General features: G+C 33.6%; 1 long non-coding RNA gene across 2 annotated transcripts in view; it reads right to left on the bottom strand.

Moving 5' to 3' along the window:
• The window catches only part of LOC141452368 (uncharacterized), a 96,698-nt gene that overhangs the window by 17,523 nt on the left and 52,171 nt on the right, over positions 1-27,004 (bottom strand). Inside the window, exons 1-2 of one of the 2 annotated variants that reach the window (XR_012457354.1) lie at positions 9,850-9,986; positions 9,670-9,775 (exon numbers count right to left, since the gene is read on the bottom strand). This is a non-coding gene — a long non-coding RNA (uncharacterized lncRNA). Of the gene's footprint in view, positions 1-9,669; positions 9,776-9,849; positions 9,987-27,004 lie in introns of those variants that run through there. The other variant, XR_012457355.1, reaches the window with a different exon arrangement.

Below are 27,004 nucleotides of genomic sequence, written 5' to 3'. Positions count from 1 at the left end.
AAAGTCAGAGAGATAGCACTACTGGCGCGTATCGAGGTTATGTTTAGTTAGTAGCATCTCTTGGAAGAACACACACCAAGTTTCAGCCAGATCGGTCTATTTCTTTGTGTTTGGCATTCGTTTGAATCGAGGAAGTCGGGTGTGAAGTGTTGCAAGGACGGTTTGCAGCTGTTCCAGAAGAATCCGCAGGACTTTAAGCGTCGTTTCGTCACTGTGGATGAAACATGGATACATCACTACACTCCTGAGACCAAAGAACAATCTAAACAATGGGTTACCAAGGGGGAATCTGCGCCAAAAAAAGGCGAAGACCGTTCCTTCGGCCGGAAAGATTATGGCGATTGTCTTTTGGGATTCGCAAGGAATAATCCTCATCGACTATCTGGAAAAGGGTAAAACTATTACAGGTGCATATTATTCATCGTTATTGGACCGTTTGAAAACCGAGCTGCAAGAAAACTGCCCACGATTGGCCCACAAAAAAGTCCTTTTCCATCACGACAACGCACCAGCTCACACCTCAGCAGTTGTGGTCGCAAAATTAATGGAAATAGGGTTTCACATCGTTTCACATCCCCCCTATTCTCCAGACTTGGCTCCCTCGGACTACTATTTGTTCCCAAATATGAAGAAATGGCTGGTGGGAAAAAGATTTTATTCAAACGAGGAGGTGATTGCAGAAACGAATGGCTATTTTTCAGACTTGGACAAATCCTATTATTCGGAAGGGATCAACAAACTAGAGCAGCGTTGGACGAAGTGTATAAGCCTAAAAGGAGACTATGTTGAAAAATAAAAAAGGTTTACCCCAAAAAATTAAGTAGTTTTTATTTTTGCACGGACTTTTCAAACGACCCTCGTATACTTAGTATTCTTCTAAGCCCTTGTTAAGTTCTAATGCCTAAGTCAGCGTTTCCCAAAGTGCGGGTCGCGACCCGGCACCGGGTCGCAGAAAAATTCAGCTGGGTCGTGGCTAAAATTGTAAAAACACAAAAAACCTATAACATTTTTCTCTAAATTTAATATTTTTCGTAACTTTTTCAAGTACTGCAGGTGTCAACCCTTTACCATCGTTTCCTACCGGACCGTTTAAATTCGGATGCTCTGATTGGCTGATTTCGATTCGTCATTCAGTGCCTTCTCCGGTACATGCGCCGTAAACTCACGTGTATCAAAACAATAAATTAACATCATTAAGTCCTAATTTGAAATTACTATGTGATGAAAAACAACATCATCCATCCTTCGCACTAAGTTCAAAATATGTAAAACAAAATTTACTCTATTTACTTTAAGTTTTAAATGAAGATAATGGATTGTCTTTAATTACTTGTTTTTGTTATATAATTATTTTGCAATTTTTGTGTATGAAATAAACAAACAAATAACTTGAATTTTGATTTTTATTAAAAAATAAAATTTGTTTTGTAAATAAATGTTTTTTTTATAAGGTGGGTCGCGAAAAAATTTAAAATCTCGTACCGGGCCACGGTCAAAAAAGTTTGGGAAACGCTGGCCTAAGTCATTCGATTGCCCAAAAGATAGGAAATTCAAGTCCTGTTTGGTAGTAGAAATAGTCTGTTATTAAATATAACATTAATATGATAAATTGGTTGTTATTTCATTGCTAATTTTAAGGATCTCCATTATCAGTTGAGAGTTGAATAAAAGGAAAAAACCTTACGTTAATTTAATCTCCAAAAAACATTTAATTAAAAAAGCGAAAGGCTAAAAAAAAAAAAAAAAAATTAAAATGAAAGTCACTTTAGGGTCTGATAAATTTATTATTTAATTTGTCATGAAAAGATGCTCATTAAAAATAAGTATAATATAACCATCAACAAAAACGGTTATAATTTTTTAAGGTGCTTCTTTATTTTAATGTTATTACAAAATAATATGCTGAATTTTGAGATATTGACATAATTTTTTGGCATAAAGAAACTAAAGGACAACCAATATCTGTATCATACAGAATAAATCTGCTGCTGATTACACATCTTCCATTTACTTTAAATACATACATTGCGCGTAATAATCAGCAAAAAAGTAAAATAAAAATAAAACGTCGTTCCCAAAATAATTATTTGCTCGCATGAAAGCACTTTTTGCTGTTACCATTCAGATTTAGGGTACTTTCATAGTCCAATTCATGCTGATTAGCATTTAAGTAGTTACGATATTCCAAATAGTCAAATATTAATCTCTAAACCTCCATTTAAAGCACTTGCTAAATTTAGATTATAATTTAGACAAGAATTCTTCCAAAATGCGTGGTTGGATACATGAGGTCTGTAAATTAAGTAATGAGACTGATGAATGGTCTAACTGTTCCCTCAAGCTGACGTAGTACGATACTTAGGACTGTACCGTAACTTTCAAAGCCTACTAAGCTCTTCATTATAATCCTCTTGTCCAACAACTCTCTTCTCCTTACCTTTCAGACAATCCTGCTCGTCGCTGGAAGCGGAAGTGGCCTAGGGGGAACCTACTGATGTGAGTATGAACCACCGAGAAAGAGTTTTACTACACGATGATTACTCTAACATGACTTTTATGTTACTAATGTTAAGTTTTTCTTGTCCTTTTACTAAGAAAGAACTTTACTTACACAACTAATGCCTGCCACTAGTTACGTTAAATATTATGTGGGTTTGATAAATAATAAAACTCGCTAAAGTTGTAAGTAATAACCTGATTTATTAACACATTACCTTTACTCACATTAACATTTACTAGCAACTAACGCTATTCATTACAGTCACCATTTACAACAGTCACAACAGTTTTCTGTTACTTACTCACTACGTAACGCCACAAAACTGTTCCCTGACTGACCACTGGTCCGCACTGCACCGAATTGCACTAGTCTCTGCTACACAAACAAAGCTCTACTCACTAACTGACTAACCGCCTGACTAGCTACCACTTTGAATTACTCCGCAACACTGACTCTCTCAAAACTAACTCATAAACTTGACTAATAACTCTAAACTCTAATAACTCTTTAAAACTGATTAACAACTCATTAAGAACTCCTTAAAAACTGACTTCTCCAGCTGTGTCTGCCTCCTTTTAACTGCGTGCCTCCCTCCAACTGGGACTGCCCTCCTCCAACTCTCTGAGCATAAGTTTCCACGCCCTCCTGACGTTCATTGGCTGGAGAAAACATACTGCCACCACCTCAGCTGGGGCCGCCCTCCTCCTACTCTCTGTCTCGCTCCTACCTGTCAATCACTGGCTGGGAAAACACATATGCCACCACCCCAACTGAGGCCTTTCTCTTAGCTGGCTTTTACACAGGTCACTAACTCCTTGAACAATCTAGCCCTTTCCTTTCTAGTTCAGGTAGAGACCGGCCCTTTTGTCTACACAGTGGTGGCCTGATACCGAATTTGGTCGCTTAACCCCTAGAACAATCTAGGCCTTTCTTCTCTGCCACAGGTAGATACCGCCCTTTTGTTTATGCAGTGGCGGCCTGTTACTGACTTTGATCGCTCAACCCCTAGAACAATCTAGGCCTTTCTTCTCTGCCCAGGTCAACTTCGTTACACTATGTTACAATGTTTTGTACACTGACACTTCATGCTTTTTTTTTTGTACATAATTATATTGCAATAAAGATTTATTAATGACTTTTAAGTGAACTGAACCAGTAATATCAAATTTACATAATACAACATTTGTTAATAAAGTGAAAAATAAAATTTAAAGAAAAAATCTTAAGACCTGAATTGAATTTTACTATATTTTTATTTATTTATTCCGTCTAATAAATAATTTTTTATACCAGATTTCCGCTGCCATCATTTCAAGAAGATTAAGTATTAGGTAGGTATTTATTTACCTAATGAAAAATTATCATGCAATAATAAAAACTGCTGTCATGACGTAAATGCTAACTCAAACAACATACACAATTTTATCTTGTGTTTGTACGATAAACAATGTTTTCAGAGATCATATGAAACAATTCTGCCTCACCAGTAGGTATATATCATTTTAAACGTAGATAACGAAAGTTTTAAAACTATGCTTAAAATCTGTTTTCACTTAAACATTATTCTATACACTATAATTGCATAAGACCCTAGGTTTGTTAAGTGCAGAGTTTGTAAGGACAAATCAGACTGAAGCCTATCACAAAAGTTAGATGTTCTTGTGGTATTTAGTTTCTTGACGGATCAGTAAGTCGTGCATAAGAGTTGGTACGTTAAATAATGGTATAATTTTTGAAATTGCCTTTAATGAAAAAAAATATTTTAGTAACTATCTTGTTAAATCAACATATGCACCAAATATCTAGCTTTTTACAAAACTAGCGTAGTCACTAGAGTAGGTTTGCAATTGATTCTCTTACCCTTCAATCTTGGGTAGCTAACACCCGTCTACACCATTTAAAGTGCTCCCGTATTGAACAGGTAACCTCAACTATGCTATAACCAATAATCAGCTCTAACAACTTCCCCAAATCAAGTTTGCTTAAATTAATCAACACTAAATAAATCTGTGTTGCGACTTTTAAGCATGAATCTTATAGATTGAACAAGCAAATCGAAAGATGGCGCAGATCTAGTTCTCTCATTCGTTAATTTTGGTATTCAAAAATTTCCATCACAAGTAGAGTTAAAGGAAGTAGAGGCAGCGGTCGAAGAGTTTGGATTGGACTGCCATAAAATCAAATATATGGTTGTGTCCAGGAAGAAAATGATATTACGGACCTATGGTTGGAGAAGTATACCTTTCAAGGTGTAAAAGATTTCAAATCTTTGGGAGTCAGTGTTAACCTCCAAAAACAATGTAACAGCAGATATTTGTGGAGGGATGGCTGCTGAAAATAGATGCTTGTGGGTCCTTTAAACGATGATTAGAAGTAAAAAAAATGTGTCGAGAACAGCGAAAATAAGGCTTTATAGAGTCAATACTGAGGATGGTAGCCAGTTGTAGCTCAAAAACGTGAGTTTTGGCACGAACCCTATGGAGCAAAGATTACGCATAGAGAAATGAAAATCTGATAGAAAAAATATTTGGAACTACGAAGGCAGAGGAAGACTTCAGAATTAGTACGAACCAAGAACTAGCTGGCTGTTTGGAGAATCTAACATTGTGTCTAGTATAAAAAGCTGGTAGGACTGCAATGGTTGGGACACATTCACCGGATGGTGGATGAATCGGGGTCCAAAGAAAGCTTTATAGAGGCATCCTGGTGGGAGAAGGCAGAAAAGGCTGAGATGGCTGAGGGACATGGAGCACGACTTGGAGGTCAACGTAATGGATGGAAAACTACAGTGTCTGAGGCTCAGGTCCTTCAAGTGGCAGAAAAAGGGCTTTGACGAAGAAATACCTTCGCAAATATCTTCTCAAAAGACGTCACGTTTAGGTAATGTGACCAAGTAAAAGCAGAAGGACTTCAAAAATTGATTGAACTCTTAATTTAAAATCCTTACATCTACTCTTCCAACTATAAATATTGATAATCTTATTTGAAAATAAGCTCCACTCTCCTGTATCAGGTGACGAATGGTCAAAAGGTCCATGAAGAATTCCTGAGATAATTGATTGGCTTCATTGTCGCTGAAGTACCGGAAAAACTTCCTTCCTGAGGGCCGATTGCTGTAAAAGCATCTTAATCAGAACCATACAACTAGTTGATTGAAGTACAGAAAGAATCTATTGAGAGTATCCCTTAAGAGTATTAGTGAACATTGTGACAAGACTTATGAAGGACAGTTACGTCTTTGACCGGAGGGTATTTACTACAGGAAGGTAAACAACTTCAAGCAGGTTATATGTATGATACGTAGTAACGAATCCACTTCAGCAATCAGTCATAGCCTATGGATGTTCTCAAAGGCTTTTTTTCGAACTCGGCAAATGTAATAGTAGCTAATGAGCAACAAATTTAATTTTCCTACATACTGAACCCTCAACACTCAAAAAAGAAGCCTATCCAATTTCCCTGGGTAAATCTTCCAAACAAACATTGTAGGCTACCATTAGCAAAGAAAATTATTAAAGATATTTTCAAGAAAAACTACAAAAAATGGGAAAAATAATCATGATTTTATTTTCTTTTTTAAATAAAATAATAGACTCAAACGGAAAGAAGTGAACAGACGATTCAAACTTCTCTCTAGACCTCTCGACAAGCGATCTAAACTCTCACTACAGAATAAACGACCTATCTACACAATGATAGTGAAACCTGCCTGGACTTACGGAATGGAACTTTGGGACTCAGCCAAAGCTTCCAATATCTATAGAATCCAATCCTTCTAGCCAAAAACACTCGGTCGAATCGCTAATGCTCCTTACTTTGTATCTAAACTCTACCTTGCACCGAGATTTTCTTGTTCCTTATGTTTCAAAAGTTGTAAGATCCCGTTATGTTAAATTCCATACTTCAATTACCTCACATACTAATCCAATAGTGTCCCAACTTACTACTCTACCAGGAAATCCTCCAAGACGGCTGAAGCGCAGGTGGCCACGCGATCTTCTAAATTAAGTAAGTATGCCAGTCGACAATAGTGAACTGCACCACTTTGGGAGTTTCACCAATGGGTGACTTCTCCCTTCATGTATTTATTATATTATCATGTTGTATCAGCTTCACTTGTTGCAGAATTATACTGCAGTTATGAAAATAAATAAAGTAAAAAAGAAAAAGAAAAATGATAGCAATTTCTTATCTAATTAAAAGAAATAAAAAACTATTTCTATTACAAATAGAAAAATGCCCAGATTTTTGCTACCCACTGGACAAAACTATTAAGTTGATGGACAACTAAACTATTTATTTATTTTTCATTACAGTAAAAGCTCTGTATTCGCGGGGTATATGTTCCATAAATATGCCGCGAATACAGAAACCGTGAATACGGAATGGTAATTTATATGGGATTATAGGGGATACGTTCCTAGGTGACAAAATAAAAAAAAAACTAATATATAAAAAAATCAATTTAATTGAAGTTTTTGAACATTTTGATTAATTATCTTAAGGCTTAGGCAATGGTTTGAAGAATTTTGTAATTTTCTCTTGCTTGGCAGTTTTTAAAAGCTTTTGTTTGCAGTCAAAGTTTGAACTTGCCACTACAACTACCATCAGGTTCTTTAAAATGAGCGTAAAGATACTTTGCCTTCTCCCGGACCATTGGACCACTCAGGGGCACCCTTTTTTGGTTGCGGTCTTCGATCCATAATGACAACGCCACTTCCATTTTTTCTATTGCTGGATCACGAACAATTTTCGCTGACAGTGAAGTTGAAGCTACAGACGATCTTATTTTATCTTCGGATTTTTTTATCGATCGTACAGTTGATTCGTTGACATTGAATGAGCGTGATATGGATGCAAATGACTCTCCAAGGCGTAAATGATCAAGCATTTCTATTTTCACTTTTAGCGGTAACAGATTTTTTTCGTGTCGAAACTCGTTTCTCATTTTTTTTAGTTGACATTATAAATTAGAAAAAGAGCGGTAGAGACGTGTTACTCGATCACAATTTTTGTAACGAATGTGAAAGACGAAACAATAAAACACGCAAAGCGGCTTTTACCATAGAACGGAACAGCAACATTTAAAAATATACTTTATTCATCGAGTAATAAGGTTGCTTTCATTCTGTGCGTTTACATTCTCAAAAACACTGATCGCGGCGAGGGCGGCTTATGCCAAAGTCCTCGGCGATATCATTTAACAACATACTTTAGGCAAAGTTATAATAAGATCTATTTTACTTTTTTTATTAGTCCATTTGACGGCATTTACAAAGGATATTGGGTTGGATACCTATTGGAATCCTTTTATTATCATAGTGTACTTCCGCGAATATAGGAATTTGGTCGCATTTTTTTAATCCGCGAATAGTGAAAACGCGAATGAAGGAAGCGCGAATAAGGAGCTTTTACTGTATTTATGAAAAAATACCTCAAAATATTGATGCAACGAATTACAGTAGTTTCTCGTTTAATTTTCTAGAAGAATAAAACTAAAGCAAAGCTAATGAACAGAAATAACAAGAAAGTAAGAATAAAGTCAGCTAAACATAGGTCTACAGGACGATAAAAATAATTTTTATTGCTAGTCATAAAAGAGAAATGATAAGACTGCAATAAAAAGTATGGAGAAAAAAAAATTCTTTAATAAAAATTTTATTGTTATTTTTTTAAATTATCTATTAAAATAAAAAATTGTTTATGGACGAAGAATTTATATTGTTGATACAAAAATAGTTTCAATTGGGAATATTAATGTCATTATGTAATATTTTGAAATTATTATTAAAGAATTTCTCATAAAATAGTTTCAATGCAATGCTGAACTTATTATAGAGAATAAAATAGACTGAATTTTTTAATTTTACCAAAGTGACCTCAATTGAAGTGGATGAAGCACATTGCTACTGTTTACTGGATAAAAAAAATCTAATAATAAAATGAAAATGCTATTTAACAAGATGGCGGAATGTAATTACATCAACAAATTTGTTGAACATGATCCAAGGCTGTAAACTTCATTTACGAAATTATTTGAGAGGTCAGGGATGATTGCAGGGAAATAAAATAAATTTGGCAGCCATATGCTGGGACTCTACCCTCCACCAAAACTAACATTAAATTTTGTTGTCGACAATCAGTCAATTCATTATTTATGCATTTTATAATTTTATTTTATTTTTTGTATTTGGTAAAAGAGGCATTACCGCTAATGGATCGATTTCCTTTAAATTTGAGGTTTTACTTACAGATTTAATACCTCAAATTATTAAACAGGCAAGTGACTGCACATTGCATTAAAAGTGGCACTTTAAGAAGTGCTAATAGGCTTTTCAAAACTGTCTTAAGAAAGATTTTGAGAAAAAATTTCGAATAAAAGTTTTAGATTTAGTAAAGTAAAGTAATCGCCTTGTTTTTTCAGGCAGGGCTTAACATCCAACTACCAATCAGGTATATCGGAGGTGGAAGCTCATACTTAACTATATACAATTTTTTCTAATAAATAAAAAGTAGTAGAACTAGGGATCTCTCACTTACAAAGCCACGCTCTTGACCAAAAGTTCTGCAATACATCTATGTACTTGTAGGTATACAACGAGTTCTAAAAATTTCAAAGAAAATCATTGAAGCCATTCAACAAACACAAGAATGGCACCTTATAGTTGGCTAATCGGAGGAAGATTTCTTTCGTTGCATTCTGAGAAATGGTTATTATAAAAAAAAATAAAGAAAAAAAAGTTGAATTTATCTTGTCGGCAATGTTGTTGATGGTACTTTGCTTTGACGTACTGCAAGTGGTGATAATATCATTTGCAGGAAAAGATAGAAAGTTGCTGACATTCGTTCGCTCCTCAAACACTATCAGAATGATATATAAGTTATCTTCTGCCTAGGTAAGTTAAAATATTTCTTTGACACAGAGAAGATTTGAGATAGCATCTATTCCATTTATATAAACGCCTGTGGACAAGATATGAAGATACATGCTGCTTAGGAGTTAAGTCCAAACAAAACAAAAAATTGCTCATGATTTAAGATTAGCTGTACTAATATAAAAGATAACTTTTATCTAGCTGCTTCAGAATGTGGAAACAAGCAAACCCTTGATGAAAGGTCTATTATTTAATCAAATTATTTTATAAATGCACATATTTATAATTACTAACCTGCTTGTATTTAATCTAGTTAAGTTTCAATATCCGCCTTTTAAGAACTATATTGGATCCAGATCAAACACCAGGATTATGGGCAACGGAGTTTATTCTCTCGTTTCTACAAACAATAAATATTTTTGTACTTATGTGAATAATAAATGCTAACAAATTAACAATTAATATGGTATTTACCACATAAATCTAGATACCAAATTAACCACAAAACTTAACATACAATTCTGAATACTACTAATGTTGTTAACACACAAACCACATGATAGTTATTCCAATACTCTAAAATAGAAACCCATATGTTGTGCACTAACAAGAACATATCATCTCCCATCACAAGTAACAATTGATAACCTCCAGAGGAGGTTTGTCAAAGAGTTGGGATTGTTATAACTTATAACCTTATAGAGATAGGGAAGAAGGAAAGGTTAAGCTGCCATGTAAGTTCTTTTAAAACTGATTGGGTTTGTGGTCAGTTTTCGAAACTTGAAGAAAAGAAACGACTCATTGCAACCTTCAAGATTATTGTCCTCTCTTAGTGGGTGTAATGAAACCTTACAATTCCCTCTCAGTTCCAGATATCCAACAAATATTGGAATATGTAAGACCGGCTTTAGGAGGGGATTATATAACCTCATCCAGCAACAGGTAACTACTCAGGTTTCTAAAATGTTTTTAGATAATGGTATCTCAGTTAGCTGCATGCTCCTTAGAATCTGCAGGTGCCAATGCGTTCCAGTACTCAACTTCTTCAGGAGCCTTTTTCCAGTCGACAATGCCTGGTGAGTAAACCATGCTGGCTTAAGCAATTTATTTATTCTGGATAAAAACTTGTCACAGATCTGACCTCAGACTTCAGAAGATTGGTCCAGGCTGTAGTTCAAATCCAACACCTTTTGGGGAAAACCCAGCTAAAGGGTTCAGTGCCCGTTAAAGAGGATTTGGCCTCGCAAGAGTGTCGACCATCTCATTTTCTACCGAACATACCCAGGCTACCCAAAATTTGGTAACTGCCAAGTTCGTTGAGTTTTTCTAAAGTTAGCTATCTCCTTGATCCTGATTGTTTCTTTCGATTCGGATTCACTGATGGTTAAACCGATTTTCATGTTTTTAGCAGTGCAACAAATTTCAGTTTAACGGCCTACATCTCTTTATCTTTCATTCTATCAGAACATCTCTCTCACAGTATTGTACGAAATAAAAATTGAACAAAACTGATTTATACAGAATTAGTGTCAATTGGAACAATTGAACCAACGTTTGTACTGATTCCTATAAAAATGACGAAACAATCAGCGTATTATGAGATTAAGTTTTAAAGTGAGATTATGTTAATAAAACAAAACTCGAATTAAATGGATTAATTACTGGAACGGATCAACAGCTTACAAAAAAAAACCATAACTCCAGCTTATGAGGAAAAAAGAATGAAAACAAATCCATCGAATTGAATTCCGCCATAAACATAAAAACAAACGCCGTTTATTTAATTACATTTCATAAAACGACTGCACCATTCAAAGGCTTCATATGTAATGCAAAACTTCGTTGTTTGTCCAACCGAAAGTATCCACCCTAAGAATTTCTGGATTTACTGTAGGCTGAACAGAATATCTCGGGATTAAGCTGTTAAGCTAGAGTTCATTCGTTAAAAAGCCCGGTAATGCTGGCTATTATTTTGTTAAGGTGATTGCTTGCTTCATTATTAAAAATAAAATTAGGTGTAATCACACTTCTATAAAACAATAGTTATTTATTTAACAAGTGTGGAAAGTAGTACTTTTCCTCACTCGAGGGTTTGCACGCACGAGCGAGCGAAGCGAGGCGAGTGCAAGTACAAACTGCCGAGTGTGAGGAAAATACTTTACACTCGAGTTAAATATTATATTTTTTCTGCAACCATTAGGGTTATTAACTAAAAAAAAAACTAAACAGGAATCACTAGAATCCATTTTAAATTTCTATAAGGTAACACTATAACCTTTTTAACTGTTATAATTAAAAATATCTAATTATTTATTAAAATATTTTTATTTCTATATTCCTTTCAATTTGTATTTTATTTTTTTAATATTCGTTTTTTAATTATTTAGATAAAATAAATTTAAATAAGCTTATTAAAGTTTTACAGAAAATATTTAATAACAAAACTTCTTATATCAAGGAAGCACAATAAAGTTTTTTCTCTAATGGGAATTTTCCCCACTAGTGAGGTAAAGTTGGGCATTACACAGCTGATTTTAATTGAGTAATGAGAACATTCCTACATGGTTGCAGAAAAAAGTACTTTAACTTAAATTTTAACTTATAATACCAAAATTTAAGTTAATTCTAATTAATTTTTTTATAATTAATTTTTTAAGTTAATTCTAAGTGATATCAAGTTGATTGGAGTAAATACAGTGTTGAGCTGATATAATACCTTTTTCTGATGTATAAATTATAAATAAGCAATCGTATGGCAGTAGGCTTGTTTAAAGCAAAATGTGGTGCTTTAAAAAACATTGAAGAAAGCTGTGTGGATCGAAACCCTAACTTTTTCCACACCTAGAAGGGCTCTAATCTCTAATTCAAATTTTCTTGTAACGATTATTTGAAATAGCAGTTGTACATCAACTTGTTTACAAACATGTATGCACAATTTAAAGGAAATCCATTGAAGCCATTTTCGAGAAGTCATACAAAACAATTGAAAATATATTTAGTTAATATCTTACTTCCGGAAGAGGGATTTTGGTGGACTCAAGGCTGGAATCAGAGCCCCCTAGTCAAAACCCAATCTAAATATAAAGTATTTTTTCCCCTATCCTTGCAATTTTTAACTTTTTATTTTATATACTCACTAACGCAGATCATTTTCTTAAAAATATTTTTACAGACAAAGGGAAATTTTTGATGAAAAATTTGACGAGATTGCAATCATACCTAAAAAAAGGCAAGTAAAAAAAATGGATTGAGTAATTTGATAAATTTAATTATTTTACATAATGACTAATTTCTGAAATTATACATATATAAATAAGAGATTTTTTGGAACAGGTTTATCACTATTCCGACTTAAAGACTGGATGGCAACTAATTATAGATCGCGGAAGTAGCTTGAAGGCAATAGTCCGTCCACTACGTATTGCAAACACTGGTGGGCTTTTCTCCCAAAATCCAAGTGGGGATGCAGTGTAACTGGTTAGAGGGGGAATTATTGCGCAAGAATAATGGAAGAGAAAGTGGAGATATCACATGGTTTGTGGTGCACAGACTTTGGTGCATATTACTCATAAGACTTGACTTGTTCTTCGTGTTGTGTTACGGTTAAGATGTTTTGGTTTGTCTGGAGACGAGTTAATAGAACTACTTGTACATATATATACACGGGCTTGTCAATGTTGGAAAAAAAAACAGTATTGGTTGTTCAAAAAAAAGTTTAAACCAAGATGGCGACGGCGGAGATGAATTGAAGGCTTGGTGAAAGTGATGTTACTGGCCTTACACGAGTGGTGTGCGTGTGTGTAATAACAAGTATTCGTTCATCACCGCTGCAACTCGGCCAGCGGTTACACAACTAGCGCCAGCACTTTCTCCTAACACTAACACACGTCTTATCTATACCAATATAACAAACACAACGACAATATCTTTTTTAACCATTCTACCCAACAGTTAATCTACACAAAAGTAGTATACGCTAAATATAGCCAGCATTGGGTAATGGCAACAATGGATGTTTATCGAACTACTTTTACTTTAATATTACGCGTATGCTACAATTCCTCATTACTTCCGGCAATCTAAACACATATCAAATAATAAAACTCAATATTCGCAATAACAAGAGGTAAACATTAGAATTTAACTTTTAATTTTTAAAAGTTTAGGTTACTTGACTATACTTGAACAACGATCTAATCTTTCACTTAATAACAAACGACTGATATACACGGCTATACTAAAACCCATCTGGACGTGCGGAACTGAACTGTGAGATTCAACGAAACGCTCCAATCTTCAAAGAAATCAATCTCTTCAGTCTAAAGATCTACATACGCTCCATTTTACGTTTCGTTATACGGCTTGAAATCGCTATAAAAGCTTTCATCAGAACTTACAATCTTATTCGAATTCTCTTGTCCACCATTTATAATCTCATAACCTTCCAGATTATCCTCCTAGGCCAGGGGTTGGCAACCTATTTCAAGTAGAGAGCCATTTCTCCTTAAGTAATTTTAATTAATCTTACCAAGAGCCGCAGAGATGATAGGGTAAAAAGCTCTTTCATTGTTTTATATATTTATTTTCACATATCGCAAAGTAAATATACAAAAAAATAATAACTTAACGAATGAAAAGGCGGCAGTCTTACAATATAAATCAAGTACTTTATTTTGATACTGGATAATTCCATTCAATTTCAAACCTATCACATTTAAAATTATTTTTGAAAAAATACCTTTAATAAATGGAATTTTCATTCGTTTCAATAAAATTAAAATATACAATATATTTTGGGCAGGCTGAAGAGCCACACAATTTGGATAAAAGAGCCGCGGGTTGCCGACCACTGTCCTAGGCGATAGTGGCCCCGCGATTTATTCTCTTCTGAAGAGAGTAATTAATCCTGGAGATGACTTAGGAAGTGTTACCTCTGGGAATGACTACTCCCCTCAGTTATGAGTGCGTCATAGTGTCAATTATTCTCATTTTTACTAATAGTGCATCTAGTGCACTATTGTAACTTTCAAAGTAAATTAGAAAAAAAATACCTTGAAGAATTGTATGAACAAGGCCGAAGCATGTATGCATTTACAAGATACATCCATAATGTGAAGTTTAACCTTAATCAAATTATTGATTGAAGAACAAGAACCCAAAGAGAAATGACTAGAAGTGGCTGAACGGGGAGTGACTAGAAGAGGCTGAACGGGGAATGACTAGAAAAGACTGAACGGGGAGTGACTAAAAGAGGCTGAACGGGGAATGACTAAAAAAGACTGAACGGGGAGTGACTAGAAGAGGCTGAACGGGGAATGACTAGAAAAGACTGAACGGGGAGTGACTAGAAGAGGCTGAATGGGGAATGACTAAAAAAGACTGACCGGGGAGTGACTAGAAGAGGTTGAACGGGGAATGACTAGAAAAGAATGAACGGGGAGTGTAAAAAAAATTTATTTTTAAACGCAGAGAGGGCTTATTTATTCAATTCAACTCCGCCAACAGAGTAAATATTTTGCCCAAATGTAGGAATTAGTTTATAAAGTCGGACGTATTAAAACTATAAATAAATTTTGCCAGTTCCTATTACAGAATCGTTTATTAAATTATCAAAATGAAAGACATTTTATAATGAACTGTTGGTTATCAAAATGCAGCTACCCACACATAAACATTTATTTGTGTTGAATTTATCAGCAAGGCGTGGGCGGTTCTAGATAAATTACTTTTTTGTATATATATTTTCCCAGGCATCGTTCGCTGTCCACTTCATTTGTTATTCCGTTGTGTTTGATTGTGCTTCTTTTTTTTTTTTGTTTAATTTCATTTCTAAATGCAAGAACTAAAGACAAAAAATATTCTCCTGCTTTCTTGTTCCAGTTGGGCTCAGGGATGAATTCAAGGCTCAGTATTTTGCAGTGTCGCCGGTTTTATGAGGCTGCGGGGCTTTCTTACTTAAAAGGCTTATTTAAATAACTAAATATTGTACTGAATGCTTGATTAGCTTCAAGACCGAAGTGGCTTATGTTTGCCACGGCTGGTGTCATAATAATGTTTACTGGACTCCGTTTTTCATACTTCAGTTAATTCAAAATTAAATTACTGATAAATTCACTATTTCTAACACTATTATAACTATAGTTCCTTTTGCAGCATATAAAAAAAAAAAAGAGAGAGAGTAAAATTAGAAAAGATAAATATCTGGCAATAACTACTGGTTGCACATGTGCGTCGGCGCAACCGAAAGGTCAACATTTCAAAATAACGATTTGTCGAAGGATAATGAGGTTACAGAGATTAATGGCTACAGAACTACCTCCTGTACTTAGCGAAAGTACCACAATAGAACTAGCTCACTTAATTAATCTCAGTTAATCTCTAAATAGCAACAAATTAACTCTTAATTTTTTAATGGAATCGGATGCACAAAAAAAAAAAACTTAAATGCTGGAAAGTAGTTATATAAAGAAAGATCTGATTAGTTTAGAATTCTTTAAATTAGGTTAAATCCAAATGACAGGAAAAGCGCCGCCATTAAAATAAAAGGAGAAAATTATTCTGAAGAGATGGAAGTATTTTCACTTTTTGTTTGAAATTTTCAACTGTTTTTGGATATAACACGTGAAGATAATATATTTAAGTGGCTATTTAGTTTGATTGGTTCTCTTAAATGAAATTCATCCATTGATGACTATCATTAGGCAGTATAAGGTCGCGGCGCCATTGTTGTAGTGGGATTCTGAGAAGAGTGTATCAGAGCTAAAAAAATTTAGAGAGAGAGGAAACGTTGAAAGAAATTAGGGCTATAACTAGGGAATCTACTATGTAATTAAATAATTGCAAAAGGAATATGTTGATTAGGTCAGCGAACTACCAATATTTGGAGTATATAGTATTGGAATAATCTAGTTGAAGCAGCAAGTTCTGTATTTGAAAATTAAGAACTCTAATAAGTTTGTGATAGATACTTTCTTCTGTTTTTATATGTAAACTTGAATGTTAAGATTACAGACCACACTGGCACATTCTAATGTAGGATGAACTAAGATTTGGATAGAGTTACTGTTTGATTAAGATTAAATGCGAATAATAAAGCAATTGCAATTGTTGATTTATAAACCTATCAACTACAAGCATTGAAGTATAATTTGAAGTCAAAGATTGCTTCCAAGGCCTTTACGATATTGTCTGTTGAGTTATGTTATTGAGTATACATTACAAATAGAATTGAGTTTTTTTGGAAGAAACAATCGATTTGGAATTCTACACAGATAATCCTAAAATTTGTAATTTAATTAGAAAATTTGTAGTTTCATGAAATGAGTGGAGGAGATATTGGTAATATAATAATTTTAAGATCATTGGCATTTAGGAGGAATGGTACCATTATTTATGTAGATTAATGGACAAAATTGAGACCCTTGTGGTTATTCCAGACATAGCCATATAGGGGTTCAAGATTATGGGGGTTCATCATGACTTTACTTAAACAATTTGATATCTTTTATTTGATAACTTCTTAGCCAGCATAACAAAGTGTCTTCATGAAATATGCACAGACAAGAGTTTTGTAATCAGAATATTGTGAATAACTCTTATCAAAATTGTTTTATAACCTCCAAAATTTTGTGTGAAATTTACAACAATAATAACAAGAAACTGGCACAGATTTTACAGTTCTACATTACAGTAATAAGTTATGGCTTAAGACCAAGATAATCAGTAAAAATATAATCTCCTGTACATTTAATGTTGCGTTAAACTGAAGTCTAATAGACATTCCAAGTTGAAGGAAAGATGATGTTTGTAACGCTGATAATTGTTATAAGAGAAATACTTGTAAGCTGTGCTCGCCGTACATCTGCCTTTGTTGTTAATCTTGAAAGAACACTTAACAACCAACCTTTAAAGAAGGGTTCACATACGTTTTTAGTAGCCGGTCTGAAATCCGGCTTTATATATATATGTAGAGATATATATACACTAATTTAAATTCATGAATACTAAGTATAGTTGAATCTTTAGGAAATTTCCACTTGCTGGAAGAATGGCCATTTGTCTGGACGCTACTAATGAGTCACCATAAACTTGGAGGTTTCTCCCGACCGAAACGTAAATTTAAAAAATACGCTGTTCTATTTATTAAAAAGGGTAGAAAGGAAGATTTGGAATTTTTTTTTCCTGGTTCTGTGGGCGTTATCTCAAATCAAATCAAAATACTAAATCTTTATTGCAAATAAAAATTTCGGTAACAGGTTTCAAGTCAACAATAAAGGCTCGTGTGATTTATTAATTTTTATATTTTACTGTTTACATTTAAACAAGTGCAATAAAAATTTTGTTGGTTCAACTTTTATCTAAAAAATTTTTGTCTGTTGGAGGAAGAATGATCTAATTGCTAGCTACAAAGGCTAAGATGGTTTGAATTTTATACTGTCTTAGGAATTTTCTTATAATAATTTTAATTGCAACTGGTACTCTAAATAATTCTTATGCGATAAATGATTAATGCGTAGTCCTTAAAAATAATTTCAATCGCTTTATGTGTACAATCATGTGAACTAACTGTACCTCTTTTATTTTTTAGACTGAAGAAGAACTCTCGAGAGGTTCAAAATGTTCTAGTGTAAGTAAAAAAATTAGTAAACTTTAGAGAACTTTTCATTATTTATTTGACTTCTTATGATTTTATAATATAAAACAGTCTACACACTCGATAATATTTGTTCTTCTAAAATATAGTGAGGTTACAAGGAGGAGGGTTATCTCCGAAAGGGACCTTTTGCCTGTCTACCTGGTATCCGTCTCAAAGAATTGTTTGGATAATCATCGCTTTTTGAACTCCTATGTGCACTTTTTTTTTTGGCATTGGCTTTCGCCATACAGCCAGCATCGTCTAGATCAGTGGTTCCCAAACTTTTTTGACCCATGGACCCCTTTTTATAGTCAAAACTTGCCCACGGACCCCCCAAGTGAAAAAGCTACATAAATGCATAGTCTAAAAATTACAAATTTAAAAAAGCATTTTGTTGAAGAAGTATTTATTGAAATTATAACTTTTGTTCAAGATAAAATTTAAAAAAATTAATAATGTGTATGGACGTGATGAGATGTTATGAGTGTTATGAGCGGCTCAATGTTTGCGAGTAGCTACCGCAAATCCCCACGAGTAATCTTCGGTTCAGGTCTGCATGAAGAGACGTTAAGTGTTCGACAGTAAGCAAGAAAAATCTTCATCTCTTTTTGAGAGATTCAAGAAACTGAGAACATTCTCCTCTTCCCAAGTTTTGTTTTTACAGAAAACGTTTTGCAACAAACGAAGATATTACGCTTTTAGTGTTGATTAAATTTAATTGGTCACCTTGATAGTTTCTAATTTCCATAATAATAAAAATGGATCACAGTTTTATTATTTTATATTGAATCTTGCGCGGACCCCCTGACGTTGTTCAGGGACCCCCCAAATCAATTTTAATTTTCCACGGACCTTCTGAATGATACCGGGGTCCCCTGGGGGTCCGTAGGGACCACTTTGGGAACCACTGGCTAGATGCTTATCACTAGAATATCACTCACTCTCCATTCTTACTTATAAATACATTCCCTTCACACATTCATCCCTCTACTATGTACAACTATTTACGTACATAAATTACAACTAATGGATGAATCAGAACTCTATATTTCTGCCATCCTTATAGCTTAACCGAAATTAAAATCACGTAATCCTTCTCTAATCATTTTCTTCCATTCATTCTAATCGGCTATAACTTTTAAATACATTCATATTTCTTTGCTAGCTCTGCTAAAGATTTAAGCACATAGATGTTGGTGGAGATTATTATGTCTTCCTAGCGAAATGGTGCATCTAAATACCTGTATATGTCGTCAAACATTCGTTTCCTTTCTACCACATAAAGTGGACTTATTATTACTATGTGCAATTACTTCGTATAGTTTTTCAAATTATCTGTTAAGTGATTCATTTACAACTGGCCAACGAGTGTTATTTTCCACACCTCGAAAGTACAGTCGCTAACTTTGTCCAAACATCTGAAGAGTGTTGTTATGGAATGCGATGTTCCTTACCAACTCCTTTAATGGAAAAGATGTTGCTAACCGAGGCGTGCATAGAAAACACACTTATCTTAAACATTTACAGTTCTATACTCCCTCGATGATCTGGTTTCATATTTGTTACCATTACCTATCGTACCGAACGTGGACTGGGCTACATACATTATGTTGAGATATTCTGTTGTGATTAGAAATCTCTCAGAATAGCCTCTACTCCGGATTTACGATGAACATAGATTCTATCCTTTCTATCTCTTTTTCAAATTTGTTGTATCTGGAGTATTTAAGGAAGATCTGATCTATTTTGATCTGTTCCATCTTAGATTTCACAGTGTTTGAACTTCGTGTCATCAGCCTTGACACACATCCCTAATGACATCTTTGTTTACCTTCCTAACAACCCACTGGCAAACGAGGTAAGAATTGCTTTTTACTGGTATACAGTCGGATAAAAGAACATGGTGTCTGAGAAAATGTAATTAAAATTGCTTGATGAGAGGTAACTTGTTGGAGCAATAGAGATGCAGTATTTGAGGAATTTGGTTATAATATTTATTATTATTATTTTTTTTTTTAGCATCAGGCCGAAGATAAGAGCAATTTTTCAAAATATTTGATATTTATATCATTTATACTGCTTTCTGCTCCCCAAGAAAGGTTTCAGCGGTGTACAACACATTCCTGTCCAGAACTTCCATTGCTTATTCACTATGGAAATGATTCAAACACTGTAAAGATCACAAATTGTTTTTCACCATTCTAAATGCTATTTTTTATTAAAAGAAATTTAATAATTATTAAATTATTAGTCCGACAGTCATTTATTTCAACTTAATGCTAAAATCACTGTGATGATTTCTATGAATTAAAGTGTTAAAACTAATCTAAAATAAAACAATAGAGGCAATTTATAGAACTACTTATTACAAACATTCTGCACCAATATTTCTTGCGAGAGATTAAAAATTAAAATCCCGGATAATAGAAAATCTGTTAGGCCTCTCTTGCTAGTACAGCCATTCGTGCACATTAACTTCCCACATAAGGAAAAATAAAAAAAAATTAAATGTTAGGCTTTATAAACAGCTGTAACCTCCCATTTTTTTAACAATAATTATTATTCATTCAGTTTGATTAAACAATAAAGGAAGTGCATGCACTTGGTTGCAATGTCATTGACATTGGACTCTCAACCCTTGGTTGCAATATTTTTAGGTCAACTTCTATAGAGACTGTTTAGTGCAATGAACTAATTGTAAAATAAAACAAAAAAAAATTACAATGCTATTGACAATGAAATTAATATTATCATTTATTCATTAATCTTTTTTTAGTTACATTTTAATTTCGATTTTATTCATGCATTATTATTTTCAAAATTTCAAACTCAAAAGATGTGTATGTTAAGATGATTCCAAGTAAATGTCTGTTTTAAGTAATCTGGGCAATCATAATTCTATAAACGTTGAAAGTTATCTTTAACCAGCCATTTTTTTAAATTCAAATTTTCCAGTCTAACTTAGTGTAGTTAGTATTGCAGTGTAGTTAGAGATTCAGACACAGTCGTTGATGGAAAAGGTGAAAAAGATTCTGGTTAGTCACAAGAATATTCAGTGGGACAACATTTATTTGGCTTATGTCCAACTGTTTTAGTGAAGAGATCCAGCTCTGCTTAAGATTAGAATAGGGAAAATATAATAAATTTTTAAGAACGATGTTCAGTCTAAAAAAATGCATTAAAAAATATTTTATTGTTAGTCAGTTAATTTGATAATTGATTTTTAAAATTTATGTAAAATATGTTGCAGTTATTAAGTTATTAAACTGTTATTAAAATTATTATTATAAACTCAAGAATTATATAAGTAGGAGCTGTAATAAATTCAATAAGAAGATGTAGGGAAAACCTCACACATTCAGGTCGACGACCCTCGTATTATATTACATACAACCATTTATGTGTCTGTGTGCATGTATGTGTATGATTCGAATTGTGTCCCCCTTTGAAATTCAATCGGAACTCATGAATATGAAAAAGCCGTTTATATCTTGTCCAGATTGTAGATGGGAAGAAAAAAGACATAGGCGATAGATGAAGAATAATCATTGGTTTGTTTTACAATGACACAATAACAACAACAGCTACAAGTTTTCTCAAAATTGCTTATTTTCTTTATTGTATTTATTCAATGACGTAAATGTTCTTTTTATTTGCAATTGTTATTTTGTAATTGTCTTTTTTTTGTAATATTTTACTACAAGAACTTTCTTTAACTTTATTTCTTGAACTGAACAAAAGCCTTCTTTTAACCTTTTTAGACTCGCAAGTTCTCCTACGTTACCAGATAGTTCAGTAAGGTCTTTTATAGCCAATATAGTGTGACATATCACGTTGAGATTTGGAGTTAGTTTCTCTCTATTTATTGGCCTCACTTTAATATTTTGTGGCCTATAAGAACTTAGCTTGTTTCAGTTATTCAGAACTCCCCGTTGGAGAAAGTGATAGGAGAATCAGATATAGATAAAAGTTGGCAATTTTTTAAAAAAAGCATGTTATGTTTTAGAGGTCTTTGAAATCCCAAGAATCAATTCTGTTCAAGAACTCGGGAGTTCTCATTGACTCAATGTTCTCCTTCGACCAACGCATTAATTATTACAGAAACAGTTCATACAATATATACAGTATTGGCATTATTTATGAGGTATAAATTCAAATTTTCAACTTAGGATTGAAGATTTGCGAGGAATCGGTCAAATAAAACAACTCGTCTTTTTGCCAACGTTTCGACAAATATATTGTCCTCTTCAGGGCCTGGATATTACAAAAACAAAACAATTTACTGAGTCAGTAACATAGAAAATCAGTAAAAATCAGTAATACAAAAATAAACAGTAAAATACACTAAATTCTTTATAATTATTGAATCTTACGTGGCTCTGCGGGTTGGTTGAGTTACAGAAACCAAGTGCCAGAAATGGAGACGCAGATATACATACACAGATATAGCGGGACTTACACGGGAATTTTGGTAATTACAATTGGACAGATACAATAGACTAATTACAACAAAAGAGTAATTACAATAAATATTGGGAAATTTCTTTAAACAACAAAAACCGTTAAACACAAAACACAGGAGAAACCAAATAACCCTTATGCACTAAATAACAAATAACCAAAAGATTTGAAGTAAATTTAAAAAACCCAGCAATAATTATGTACGAATTTTGGTTATCTATTTATTTTTTAATGATAAAATTGTAGCAGTTGGCTAAATTCAATGTGTCTGTCCTAAAGTTAACTGTGTTGTTCTGTTTTACTTTAGGACAGGCACGTCAAATTTAGCCAACTGCTACAATTTTATCATTAAAAAATAAATAGATATCCAAATTTTGTTTGTATTAATATATTTGTCGATTTTAGTATATAAATATATTTGTCGAAACGATGGCAAAAAGGACGAGTTGTTTTATTTGACCGATTCCTCGCAAATCTTCCATCCTAAGTTTAACAATTTGCGGTCACGAAAACTATATATTCATATTCAAATTTTCTCTAACATTAACTGCACTTCAGTCTAATTCCCACTTAGAAATCGCTACTCCAGTCCTGGTCTGCTTGGTTTCCATACACATTTATTCCATCGAAAGAATTCAAATCAAGCTAATCAGAAACATCGCTTTTTTTAAAAAAGTGACACTCCAATTATGACAATTAATTAAAAAAAATAAATTTAAATTCTTGTCATTCTCGTAGATTTTATTTGGTGCTTGGCTCATTTATGTCAGGCATTAAAAGGATTCAATTTATGTACTTATTGGCCATATTGTTCTAAACTTGTTTCAAATATAAATTCCGAATCAAAATACCTGGATAAATAGTTTTTTTTAATATAAATTTATATAAAGAAATGATTCTTTTCAATCTTCCGTTCCAAAGGTTTGAATTTTTTAAACATTCCAAAAGATCTGAATAGAAATCCAGAATAATTTCTTAATCGTTTTCTATCAGTGTTAATAATTAGAATTATATTTTCTTTTTTCTAATGTAAAATAGCCTTAATTTATCTACTTATGTAATTTAATCAGACTATTATCAGTAAATAATATTGCAGTTTATGTCAGTTATATAACTATTAAATATTATTTTCTTGATTTGTATACTATTTTTTGCATGATTATAACATATAGTGTGCATATTGCAAAGCTTTGTAAAAGGATTCAATTTATAAAAAATTTAGAATAAAAAAGATTCCTCAAAAGATAGGATAGCAAAGATAGGATAGGATCAGCAGATCAACGAAAAAACTTAAAAAGTTTGTTTATTTAGGATCCCAAATTAACTCTTGTAATAAAGTAACCCAATAAATATAACATCGAATATTAACTGTGATCAGAAGTTATAACAGATTGCTACAAAATTTAGGTCAAGATAAGTAAATAGACATCACAGAACTCTATAAAAAATCGTTGATGAATTCCTTAGTGAGGATTGATGAGCTCTTAACAAGAGTGTGTTCGAAAGAGAGATCTTAAGGTGAACTTTTGGGCCTATAAAGAAAGGTAATTGATAATCCAGTATAATTGGAAAGTGAATAGTTTTACAGTTGCAAGAGAATAAAATTGGGTAGGTTAAGTTGGGCAGGTCATGAGGTAAAAATGAAGGAAGATGAATTAACTAAAACATTTAGCAAAGCACGCCAATAGGTAAGCGTTGCATTGGCAGACATAAATGCATTATATAAATAAATAAAGGTAAATATATGCTAAGCATAAATGCATAGCTAGACCATGTAAAGATGGTGTATGATTGATCTTCAAAGACGCAGAACAGGTATGATTGACAAAAATGCTTGATGAACATCATTGAAAAATTACTGCAATGCCAATGAGGTAAGTGGAAAGAATTTATCAGCTCCCAAACTTTTGTAAACATCGTAAGGTGAAACCATACAGTTGGAGCCCCAAAGTTGACTACATAAACGCGTCAAAAGATATCTTGAAAGGACTATCTGTAAGAAGCGCACGAATAATGAGAAATAATAAACATCAAACTCAGCTTGAACATTTCGTGGGAAGCAAGCGACCTTCGTTTAAGCACTGGATCAACTGACTTCTTAAACCAATTTACAAGAAGCAATTAGCCTTAGAAGAATAAAAAAAAATAAAGAAACAATGAGGATCAGTAAGCTTTCAACAACTTTATCACAAAGCAGCTTAAAACTTTAAAAAACCAGTTTACAGTTTGCTTCGGCCACAGTCGTTTTCTTCCTAACTTAACTTGTTCGTAGAAAGTGACGCACATATGCAGATGTAATCTAGTATAAGTTATATTAAAAGGAAATTCTTGAAATCAGTAACACATAATCAACTTTTAAATTATGGATTCCTCGAAGAAAACTACTTCAATTTATTGTACATTTCGTTCTAGGAAAGAAACAATCAATAGTCTTCTAAAGCCAAAATTCCAATTAGAAATTCCTCTTAAACGTAGTTTTATCCATCATAGCAGTTTGTTTATCTTCAGTCTTACAGCTTTTGAATTTCCATTAGACTTCAGAGATTGCTTTGAAAGTACATTGTAGAGGATCTGACTACTGCTCATAATTTTTCTTCCTCAATGTCACTAAAGTTTTTTAGGATACAATAATGGACTCAACCTAAAATACAATCCAACTATGTTACTAGGATTTTTTTCCTTTTCAGAGTTGTGCCCAAGTAGGGTCCTTTTATAAACCACGAAACTCATGAACTACTACATATTTATGACTGATCATTAAGATTATTTGGTAGTTTTTGATGGACAGAAATAATTTTAAATGGTACAAGGACCCTTAAGGGGGCAGATGTGTGAGGAATGGGGACCAGGGTAGGTGATCAAATCTAATGCGGAGTTTAGTTAGTAGCATCTCTTGGAAGAACACACACCAAGTTTCAGCCAGATCGGTCTATTTCTTTGTGTTTGGCATTCGTTTGAATCGAGGAAGTCGAGTGATTTTCAAAAAATGGACGAAAAAGAATTTCGTGTGTTGATTAAACACTACTTTATGAAAGGCAAAACGCCTCAGGAGACTAAAGAGAAGCTTGATAAACATTATGGTGACTCTGCACCTTCGATTAGAACAGTTTATAAGTGGTTTCAAAATTTTCGGAGTGGCCATATGGGCACAAGTGACGCTGAACGTTCTGGACGCCCTGTTGAGGTTACTACTTCAGAAATCATTGATAAAATCCATGATATGGTGAAGATGCGTGAGATTGCTAGTGCTGTGGGCATCTCGAATGAACGGGTACATAATATTTTGCATCAACATTTGGACATGACAAAGCTATCCGCAAGATGGGTGCCGCGATTGCTCACGCTTGACCAAAAACGAAATCGTGTGAAGTGTTGCAAGGACGGTTTGCAGCTGTTCCAGAAGAATCCGCAGGACTTTAAGCGTCGTTTCGTCACTGTGGATGAAACATGGATACATCACTACACTCCTGAGACCAAAGAACAATCTAAACAATGGGTTACCAAGGGGGGAATCTGCGCCAAAAAAGGCGAAGACCGTTCCTTCGGCCGGAAAGATTATGGCGACTGTCTTTTGGGATTCGCTAGGAATAATCTTCATCGACTATCTGGAAAAGGGTAAAACTATTACAGGTGCATATTATTCATCGTTATTGGACCGTTTGAAAACCGAGCTGCAAGAAAAACGCCCACGATTGGCCCACAAAAAAGTCCTTTTCCATCACGACAACGCACCAGCTCACACCTCAGCAGTTGTGGTCGCAAAATTAATGGAAATAGGGTTCCAACTCGTTTCACATCCCCCCTATTCTCCAGACTTGGCTCCCTCGGACTACTACTTGTTCCCCAATATGAAGAAATGGCTGGCGGGAAAGAGATTTTATTCAAACGAGGAGGTGATTGCAGAAACGAATGGCTATTTTTCAGACTTGGACCAATCCTATTATTCGGAAGGGATCAACAAACTAGAGCAGCGTTGGACGAAGTGTATAAGCCTAAAAGGAGACTATGTTGAAAAATAAAAAAGGTTTACCCCAAAAAATTAAGTAGTTTTTATTTTTGCACGGACTTTTCAAACGACCCTCGTAGTTCTTTATTCAGTTTCTTTAAGCTATGAGACTTTCCAAATGCCTTTAAGATCAAAGCACCCGCAAGGAATCTATTCCAAAGATTTAATGGAGCCTAAACTTGTCGCCAATAGTATTTTTTGTTGTTCTTTTTTTTCAACTTTTGTGGAGAAAGGAGGTATTATTGCAACTTCACGCTTAGCTCTCAACAATCTCACAATGTTTTTCATTTGCAAAAAAAATAAACAACATGAACCTAAAAAGCCGGTTAATCCGGTTTTTCTACAAATATTTTTTTTTTGTTTCAATTTAATAATTAAAAATTAGTTTATCGTAAATTTTAATTTATTTAAAAACTAGGTGGGGCCTTGTTCCCCTAAGGACACCAATGAATACCAGGATAAATTTTGTTTTCTTCGCAAAGTTATTTAAAAAGAATTTATTCTTTTCAATCTTCTATTTCGAGAAT

The sequence above is a fragment of the Rhodnius prolixus genome, unplaced genomic scaffold (assembly GCF_049639745.1).
Source record: "Rhodnius prolixus isolate KJV_2025 unplaced genomic scaffold, Rpr scaffold_3, whole genome shotgun sequence".
Taxonomy (NCBI): Eukaryota; Metazoa; Arthropoda; class Insecta; order Hemiptera; family Reduviidae; genus Rhodnius; species Rhodnius prolixus.
This window is presented reverse-complemented; position numbering and strand designations above follow the sequence as displayed.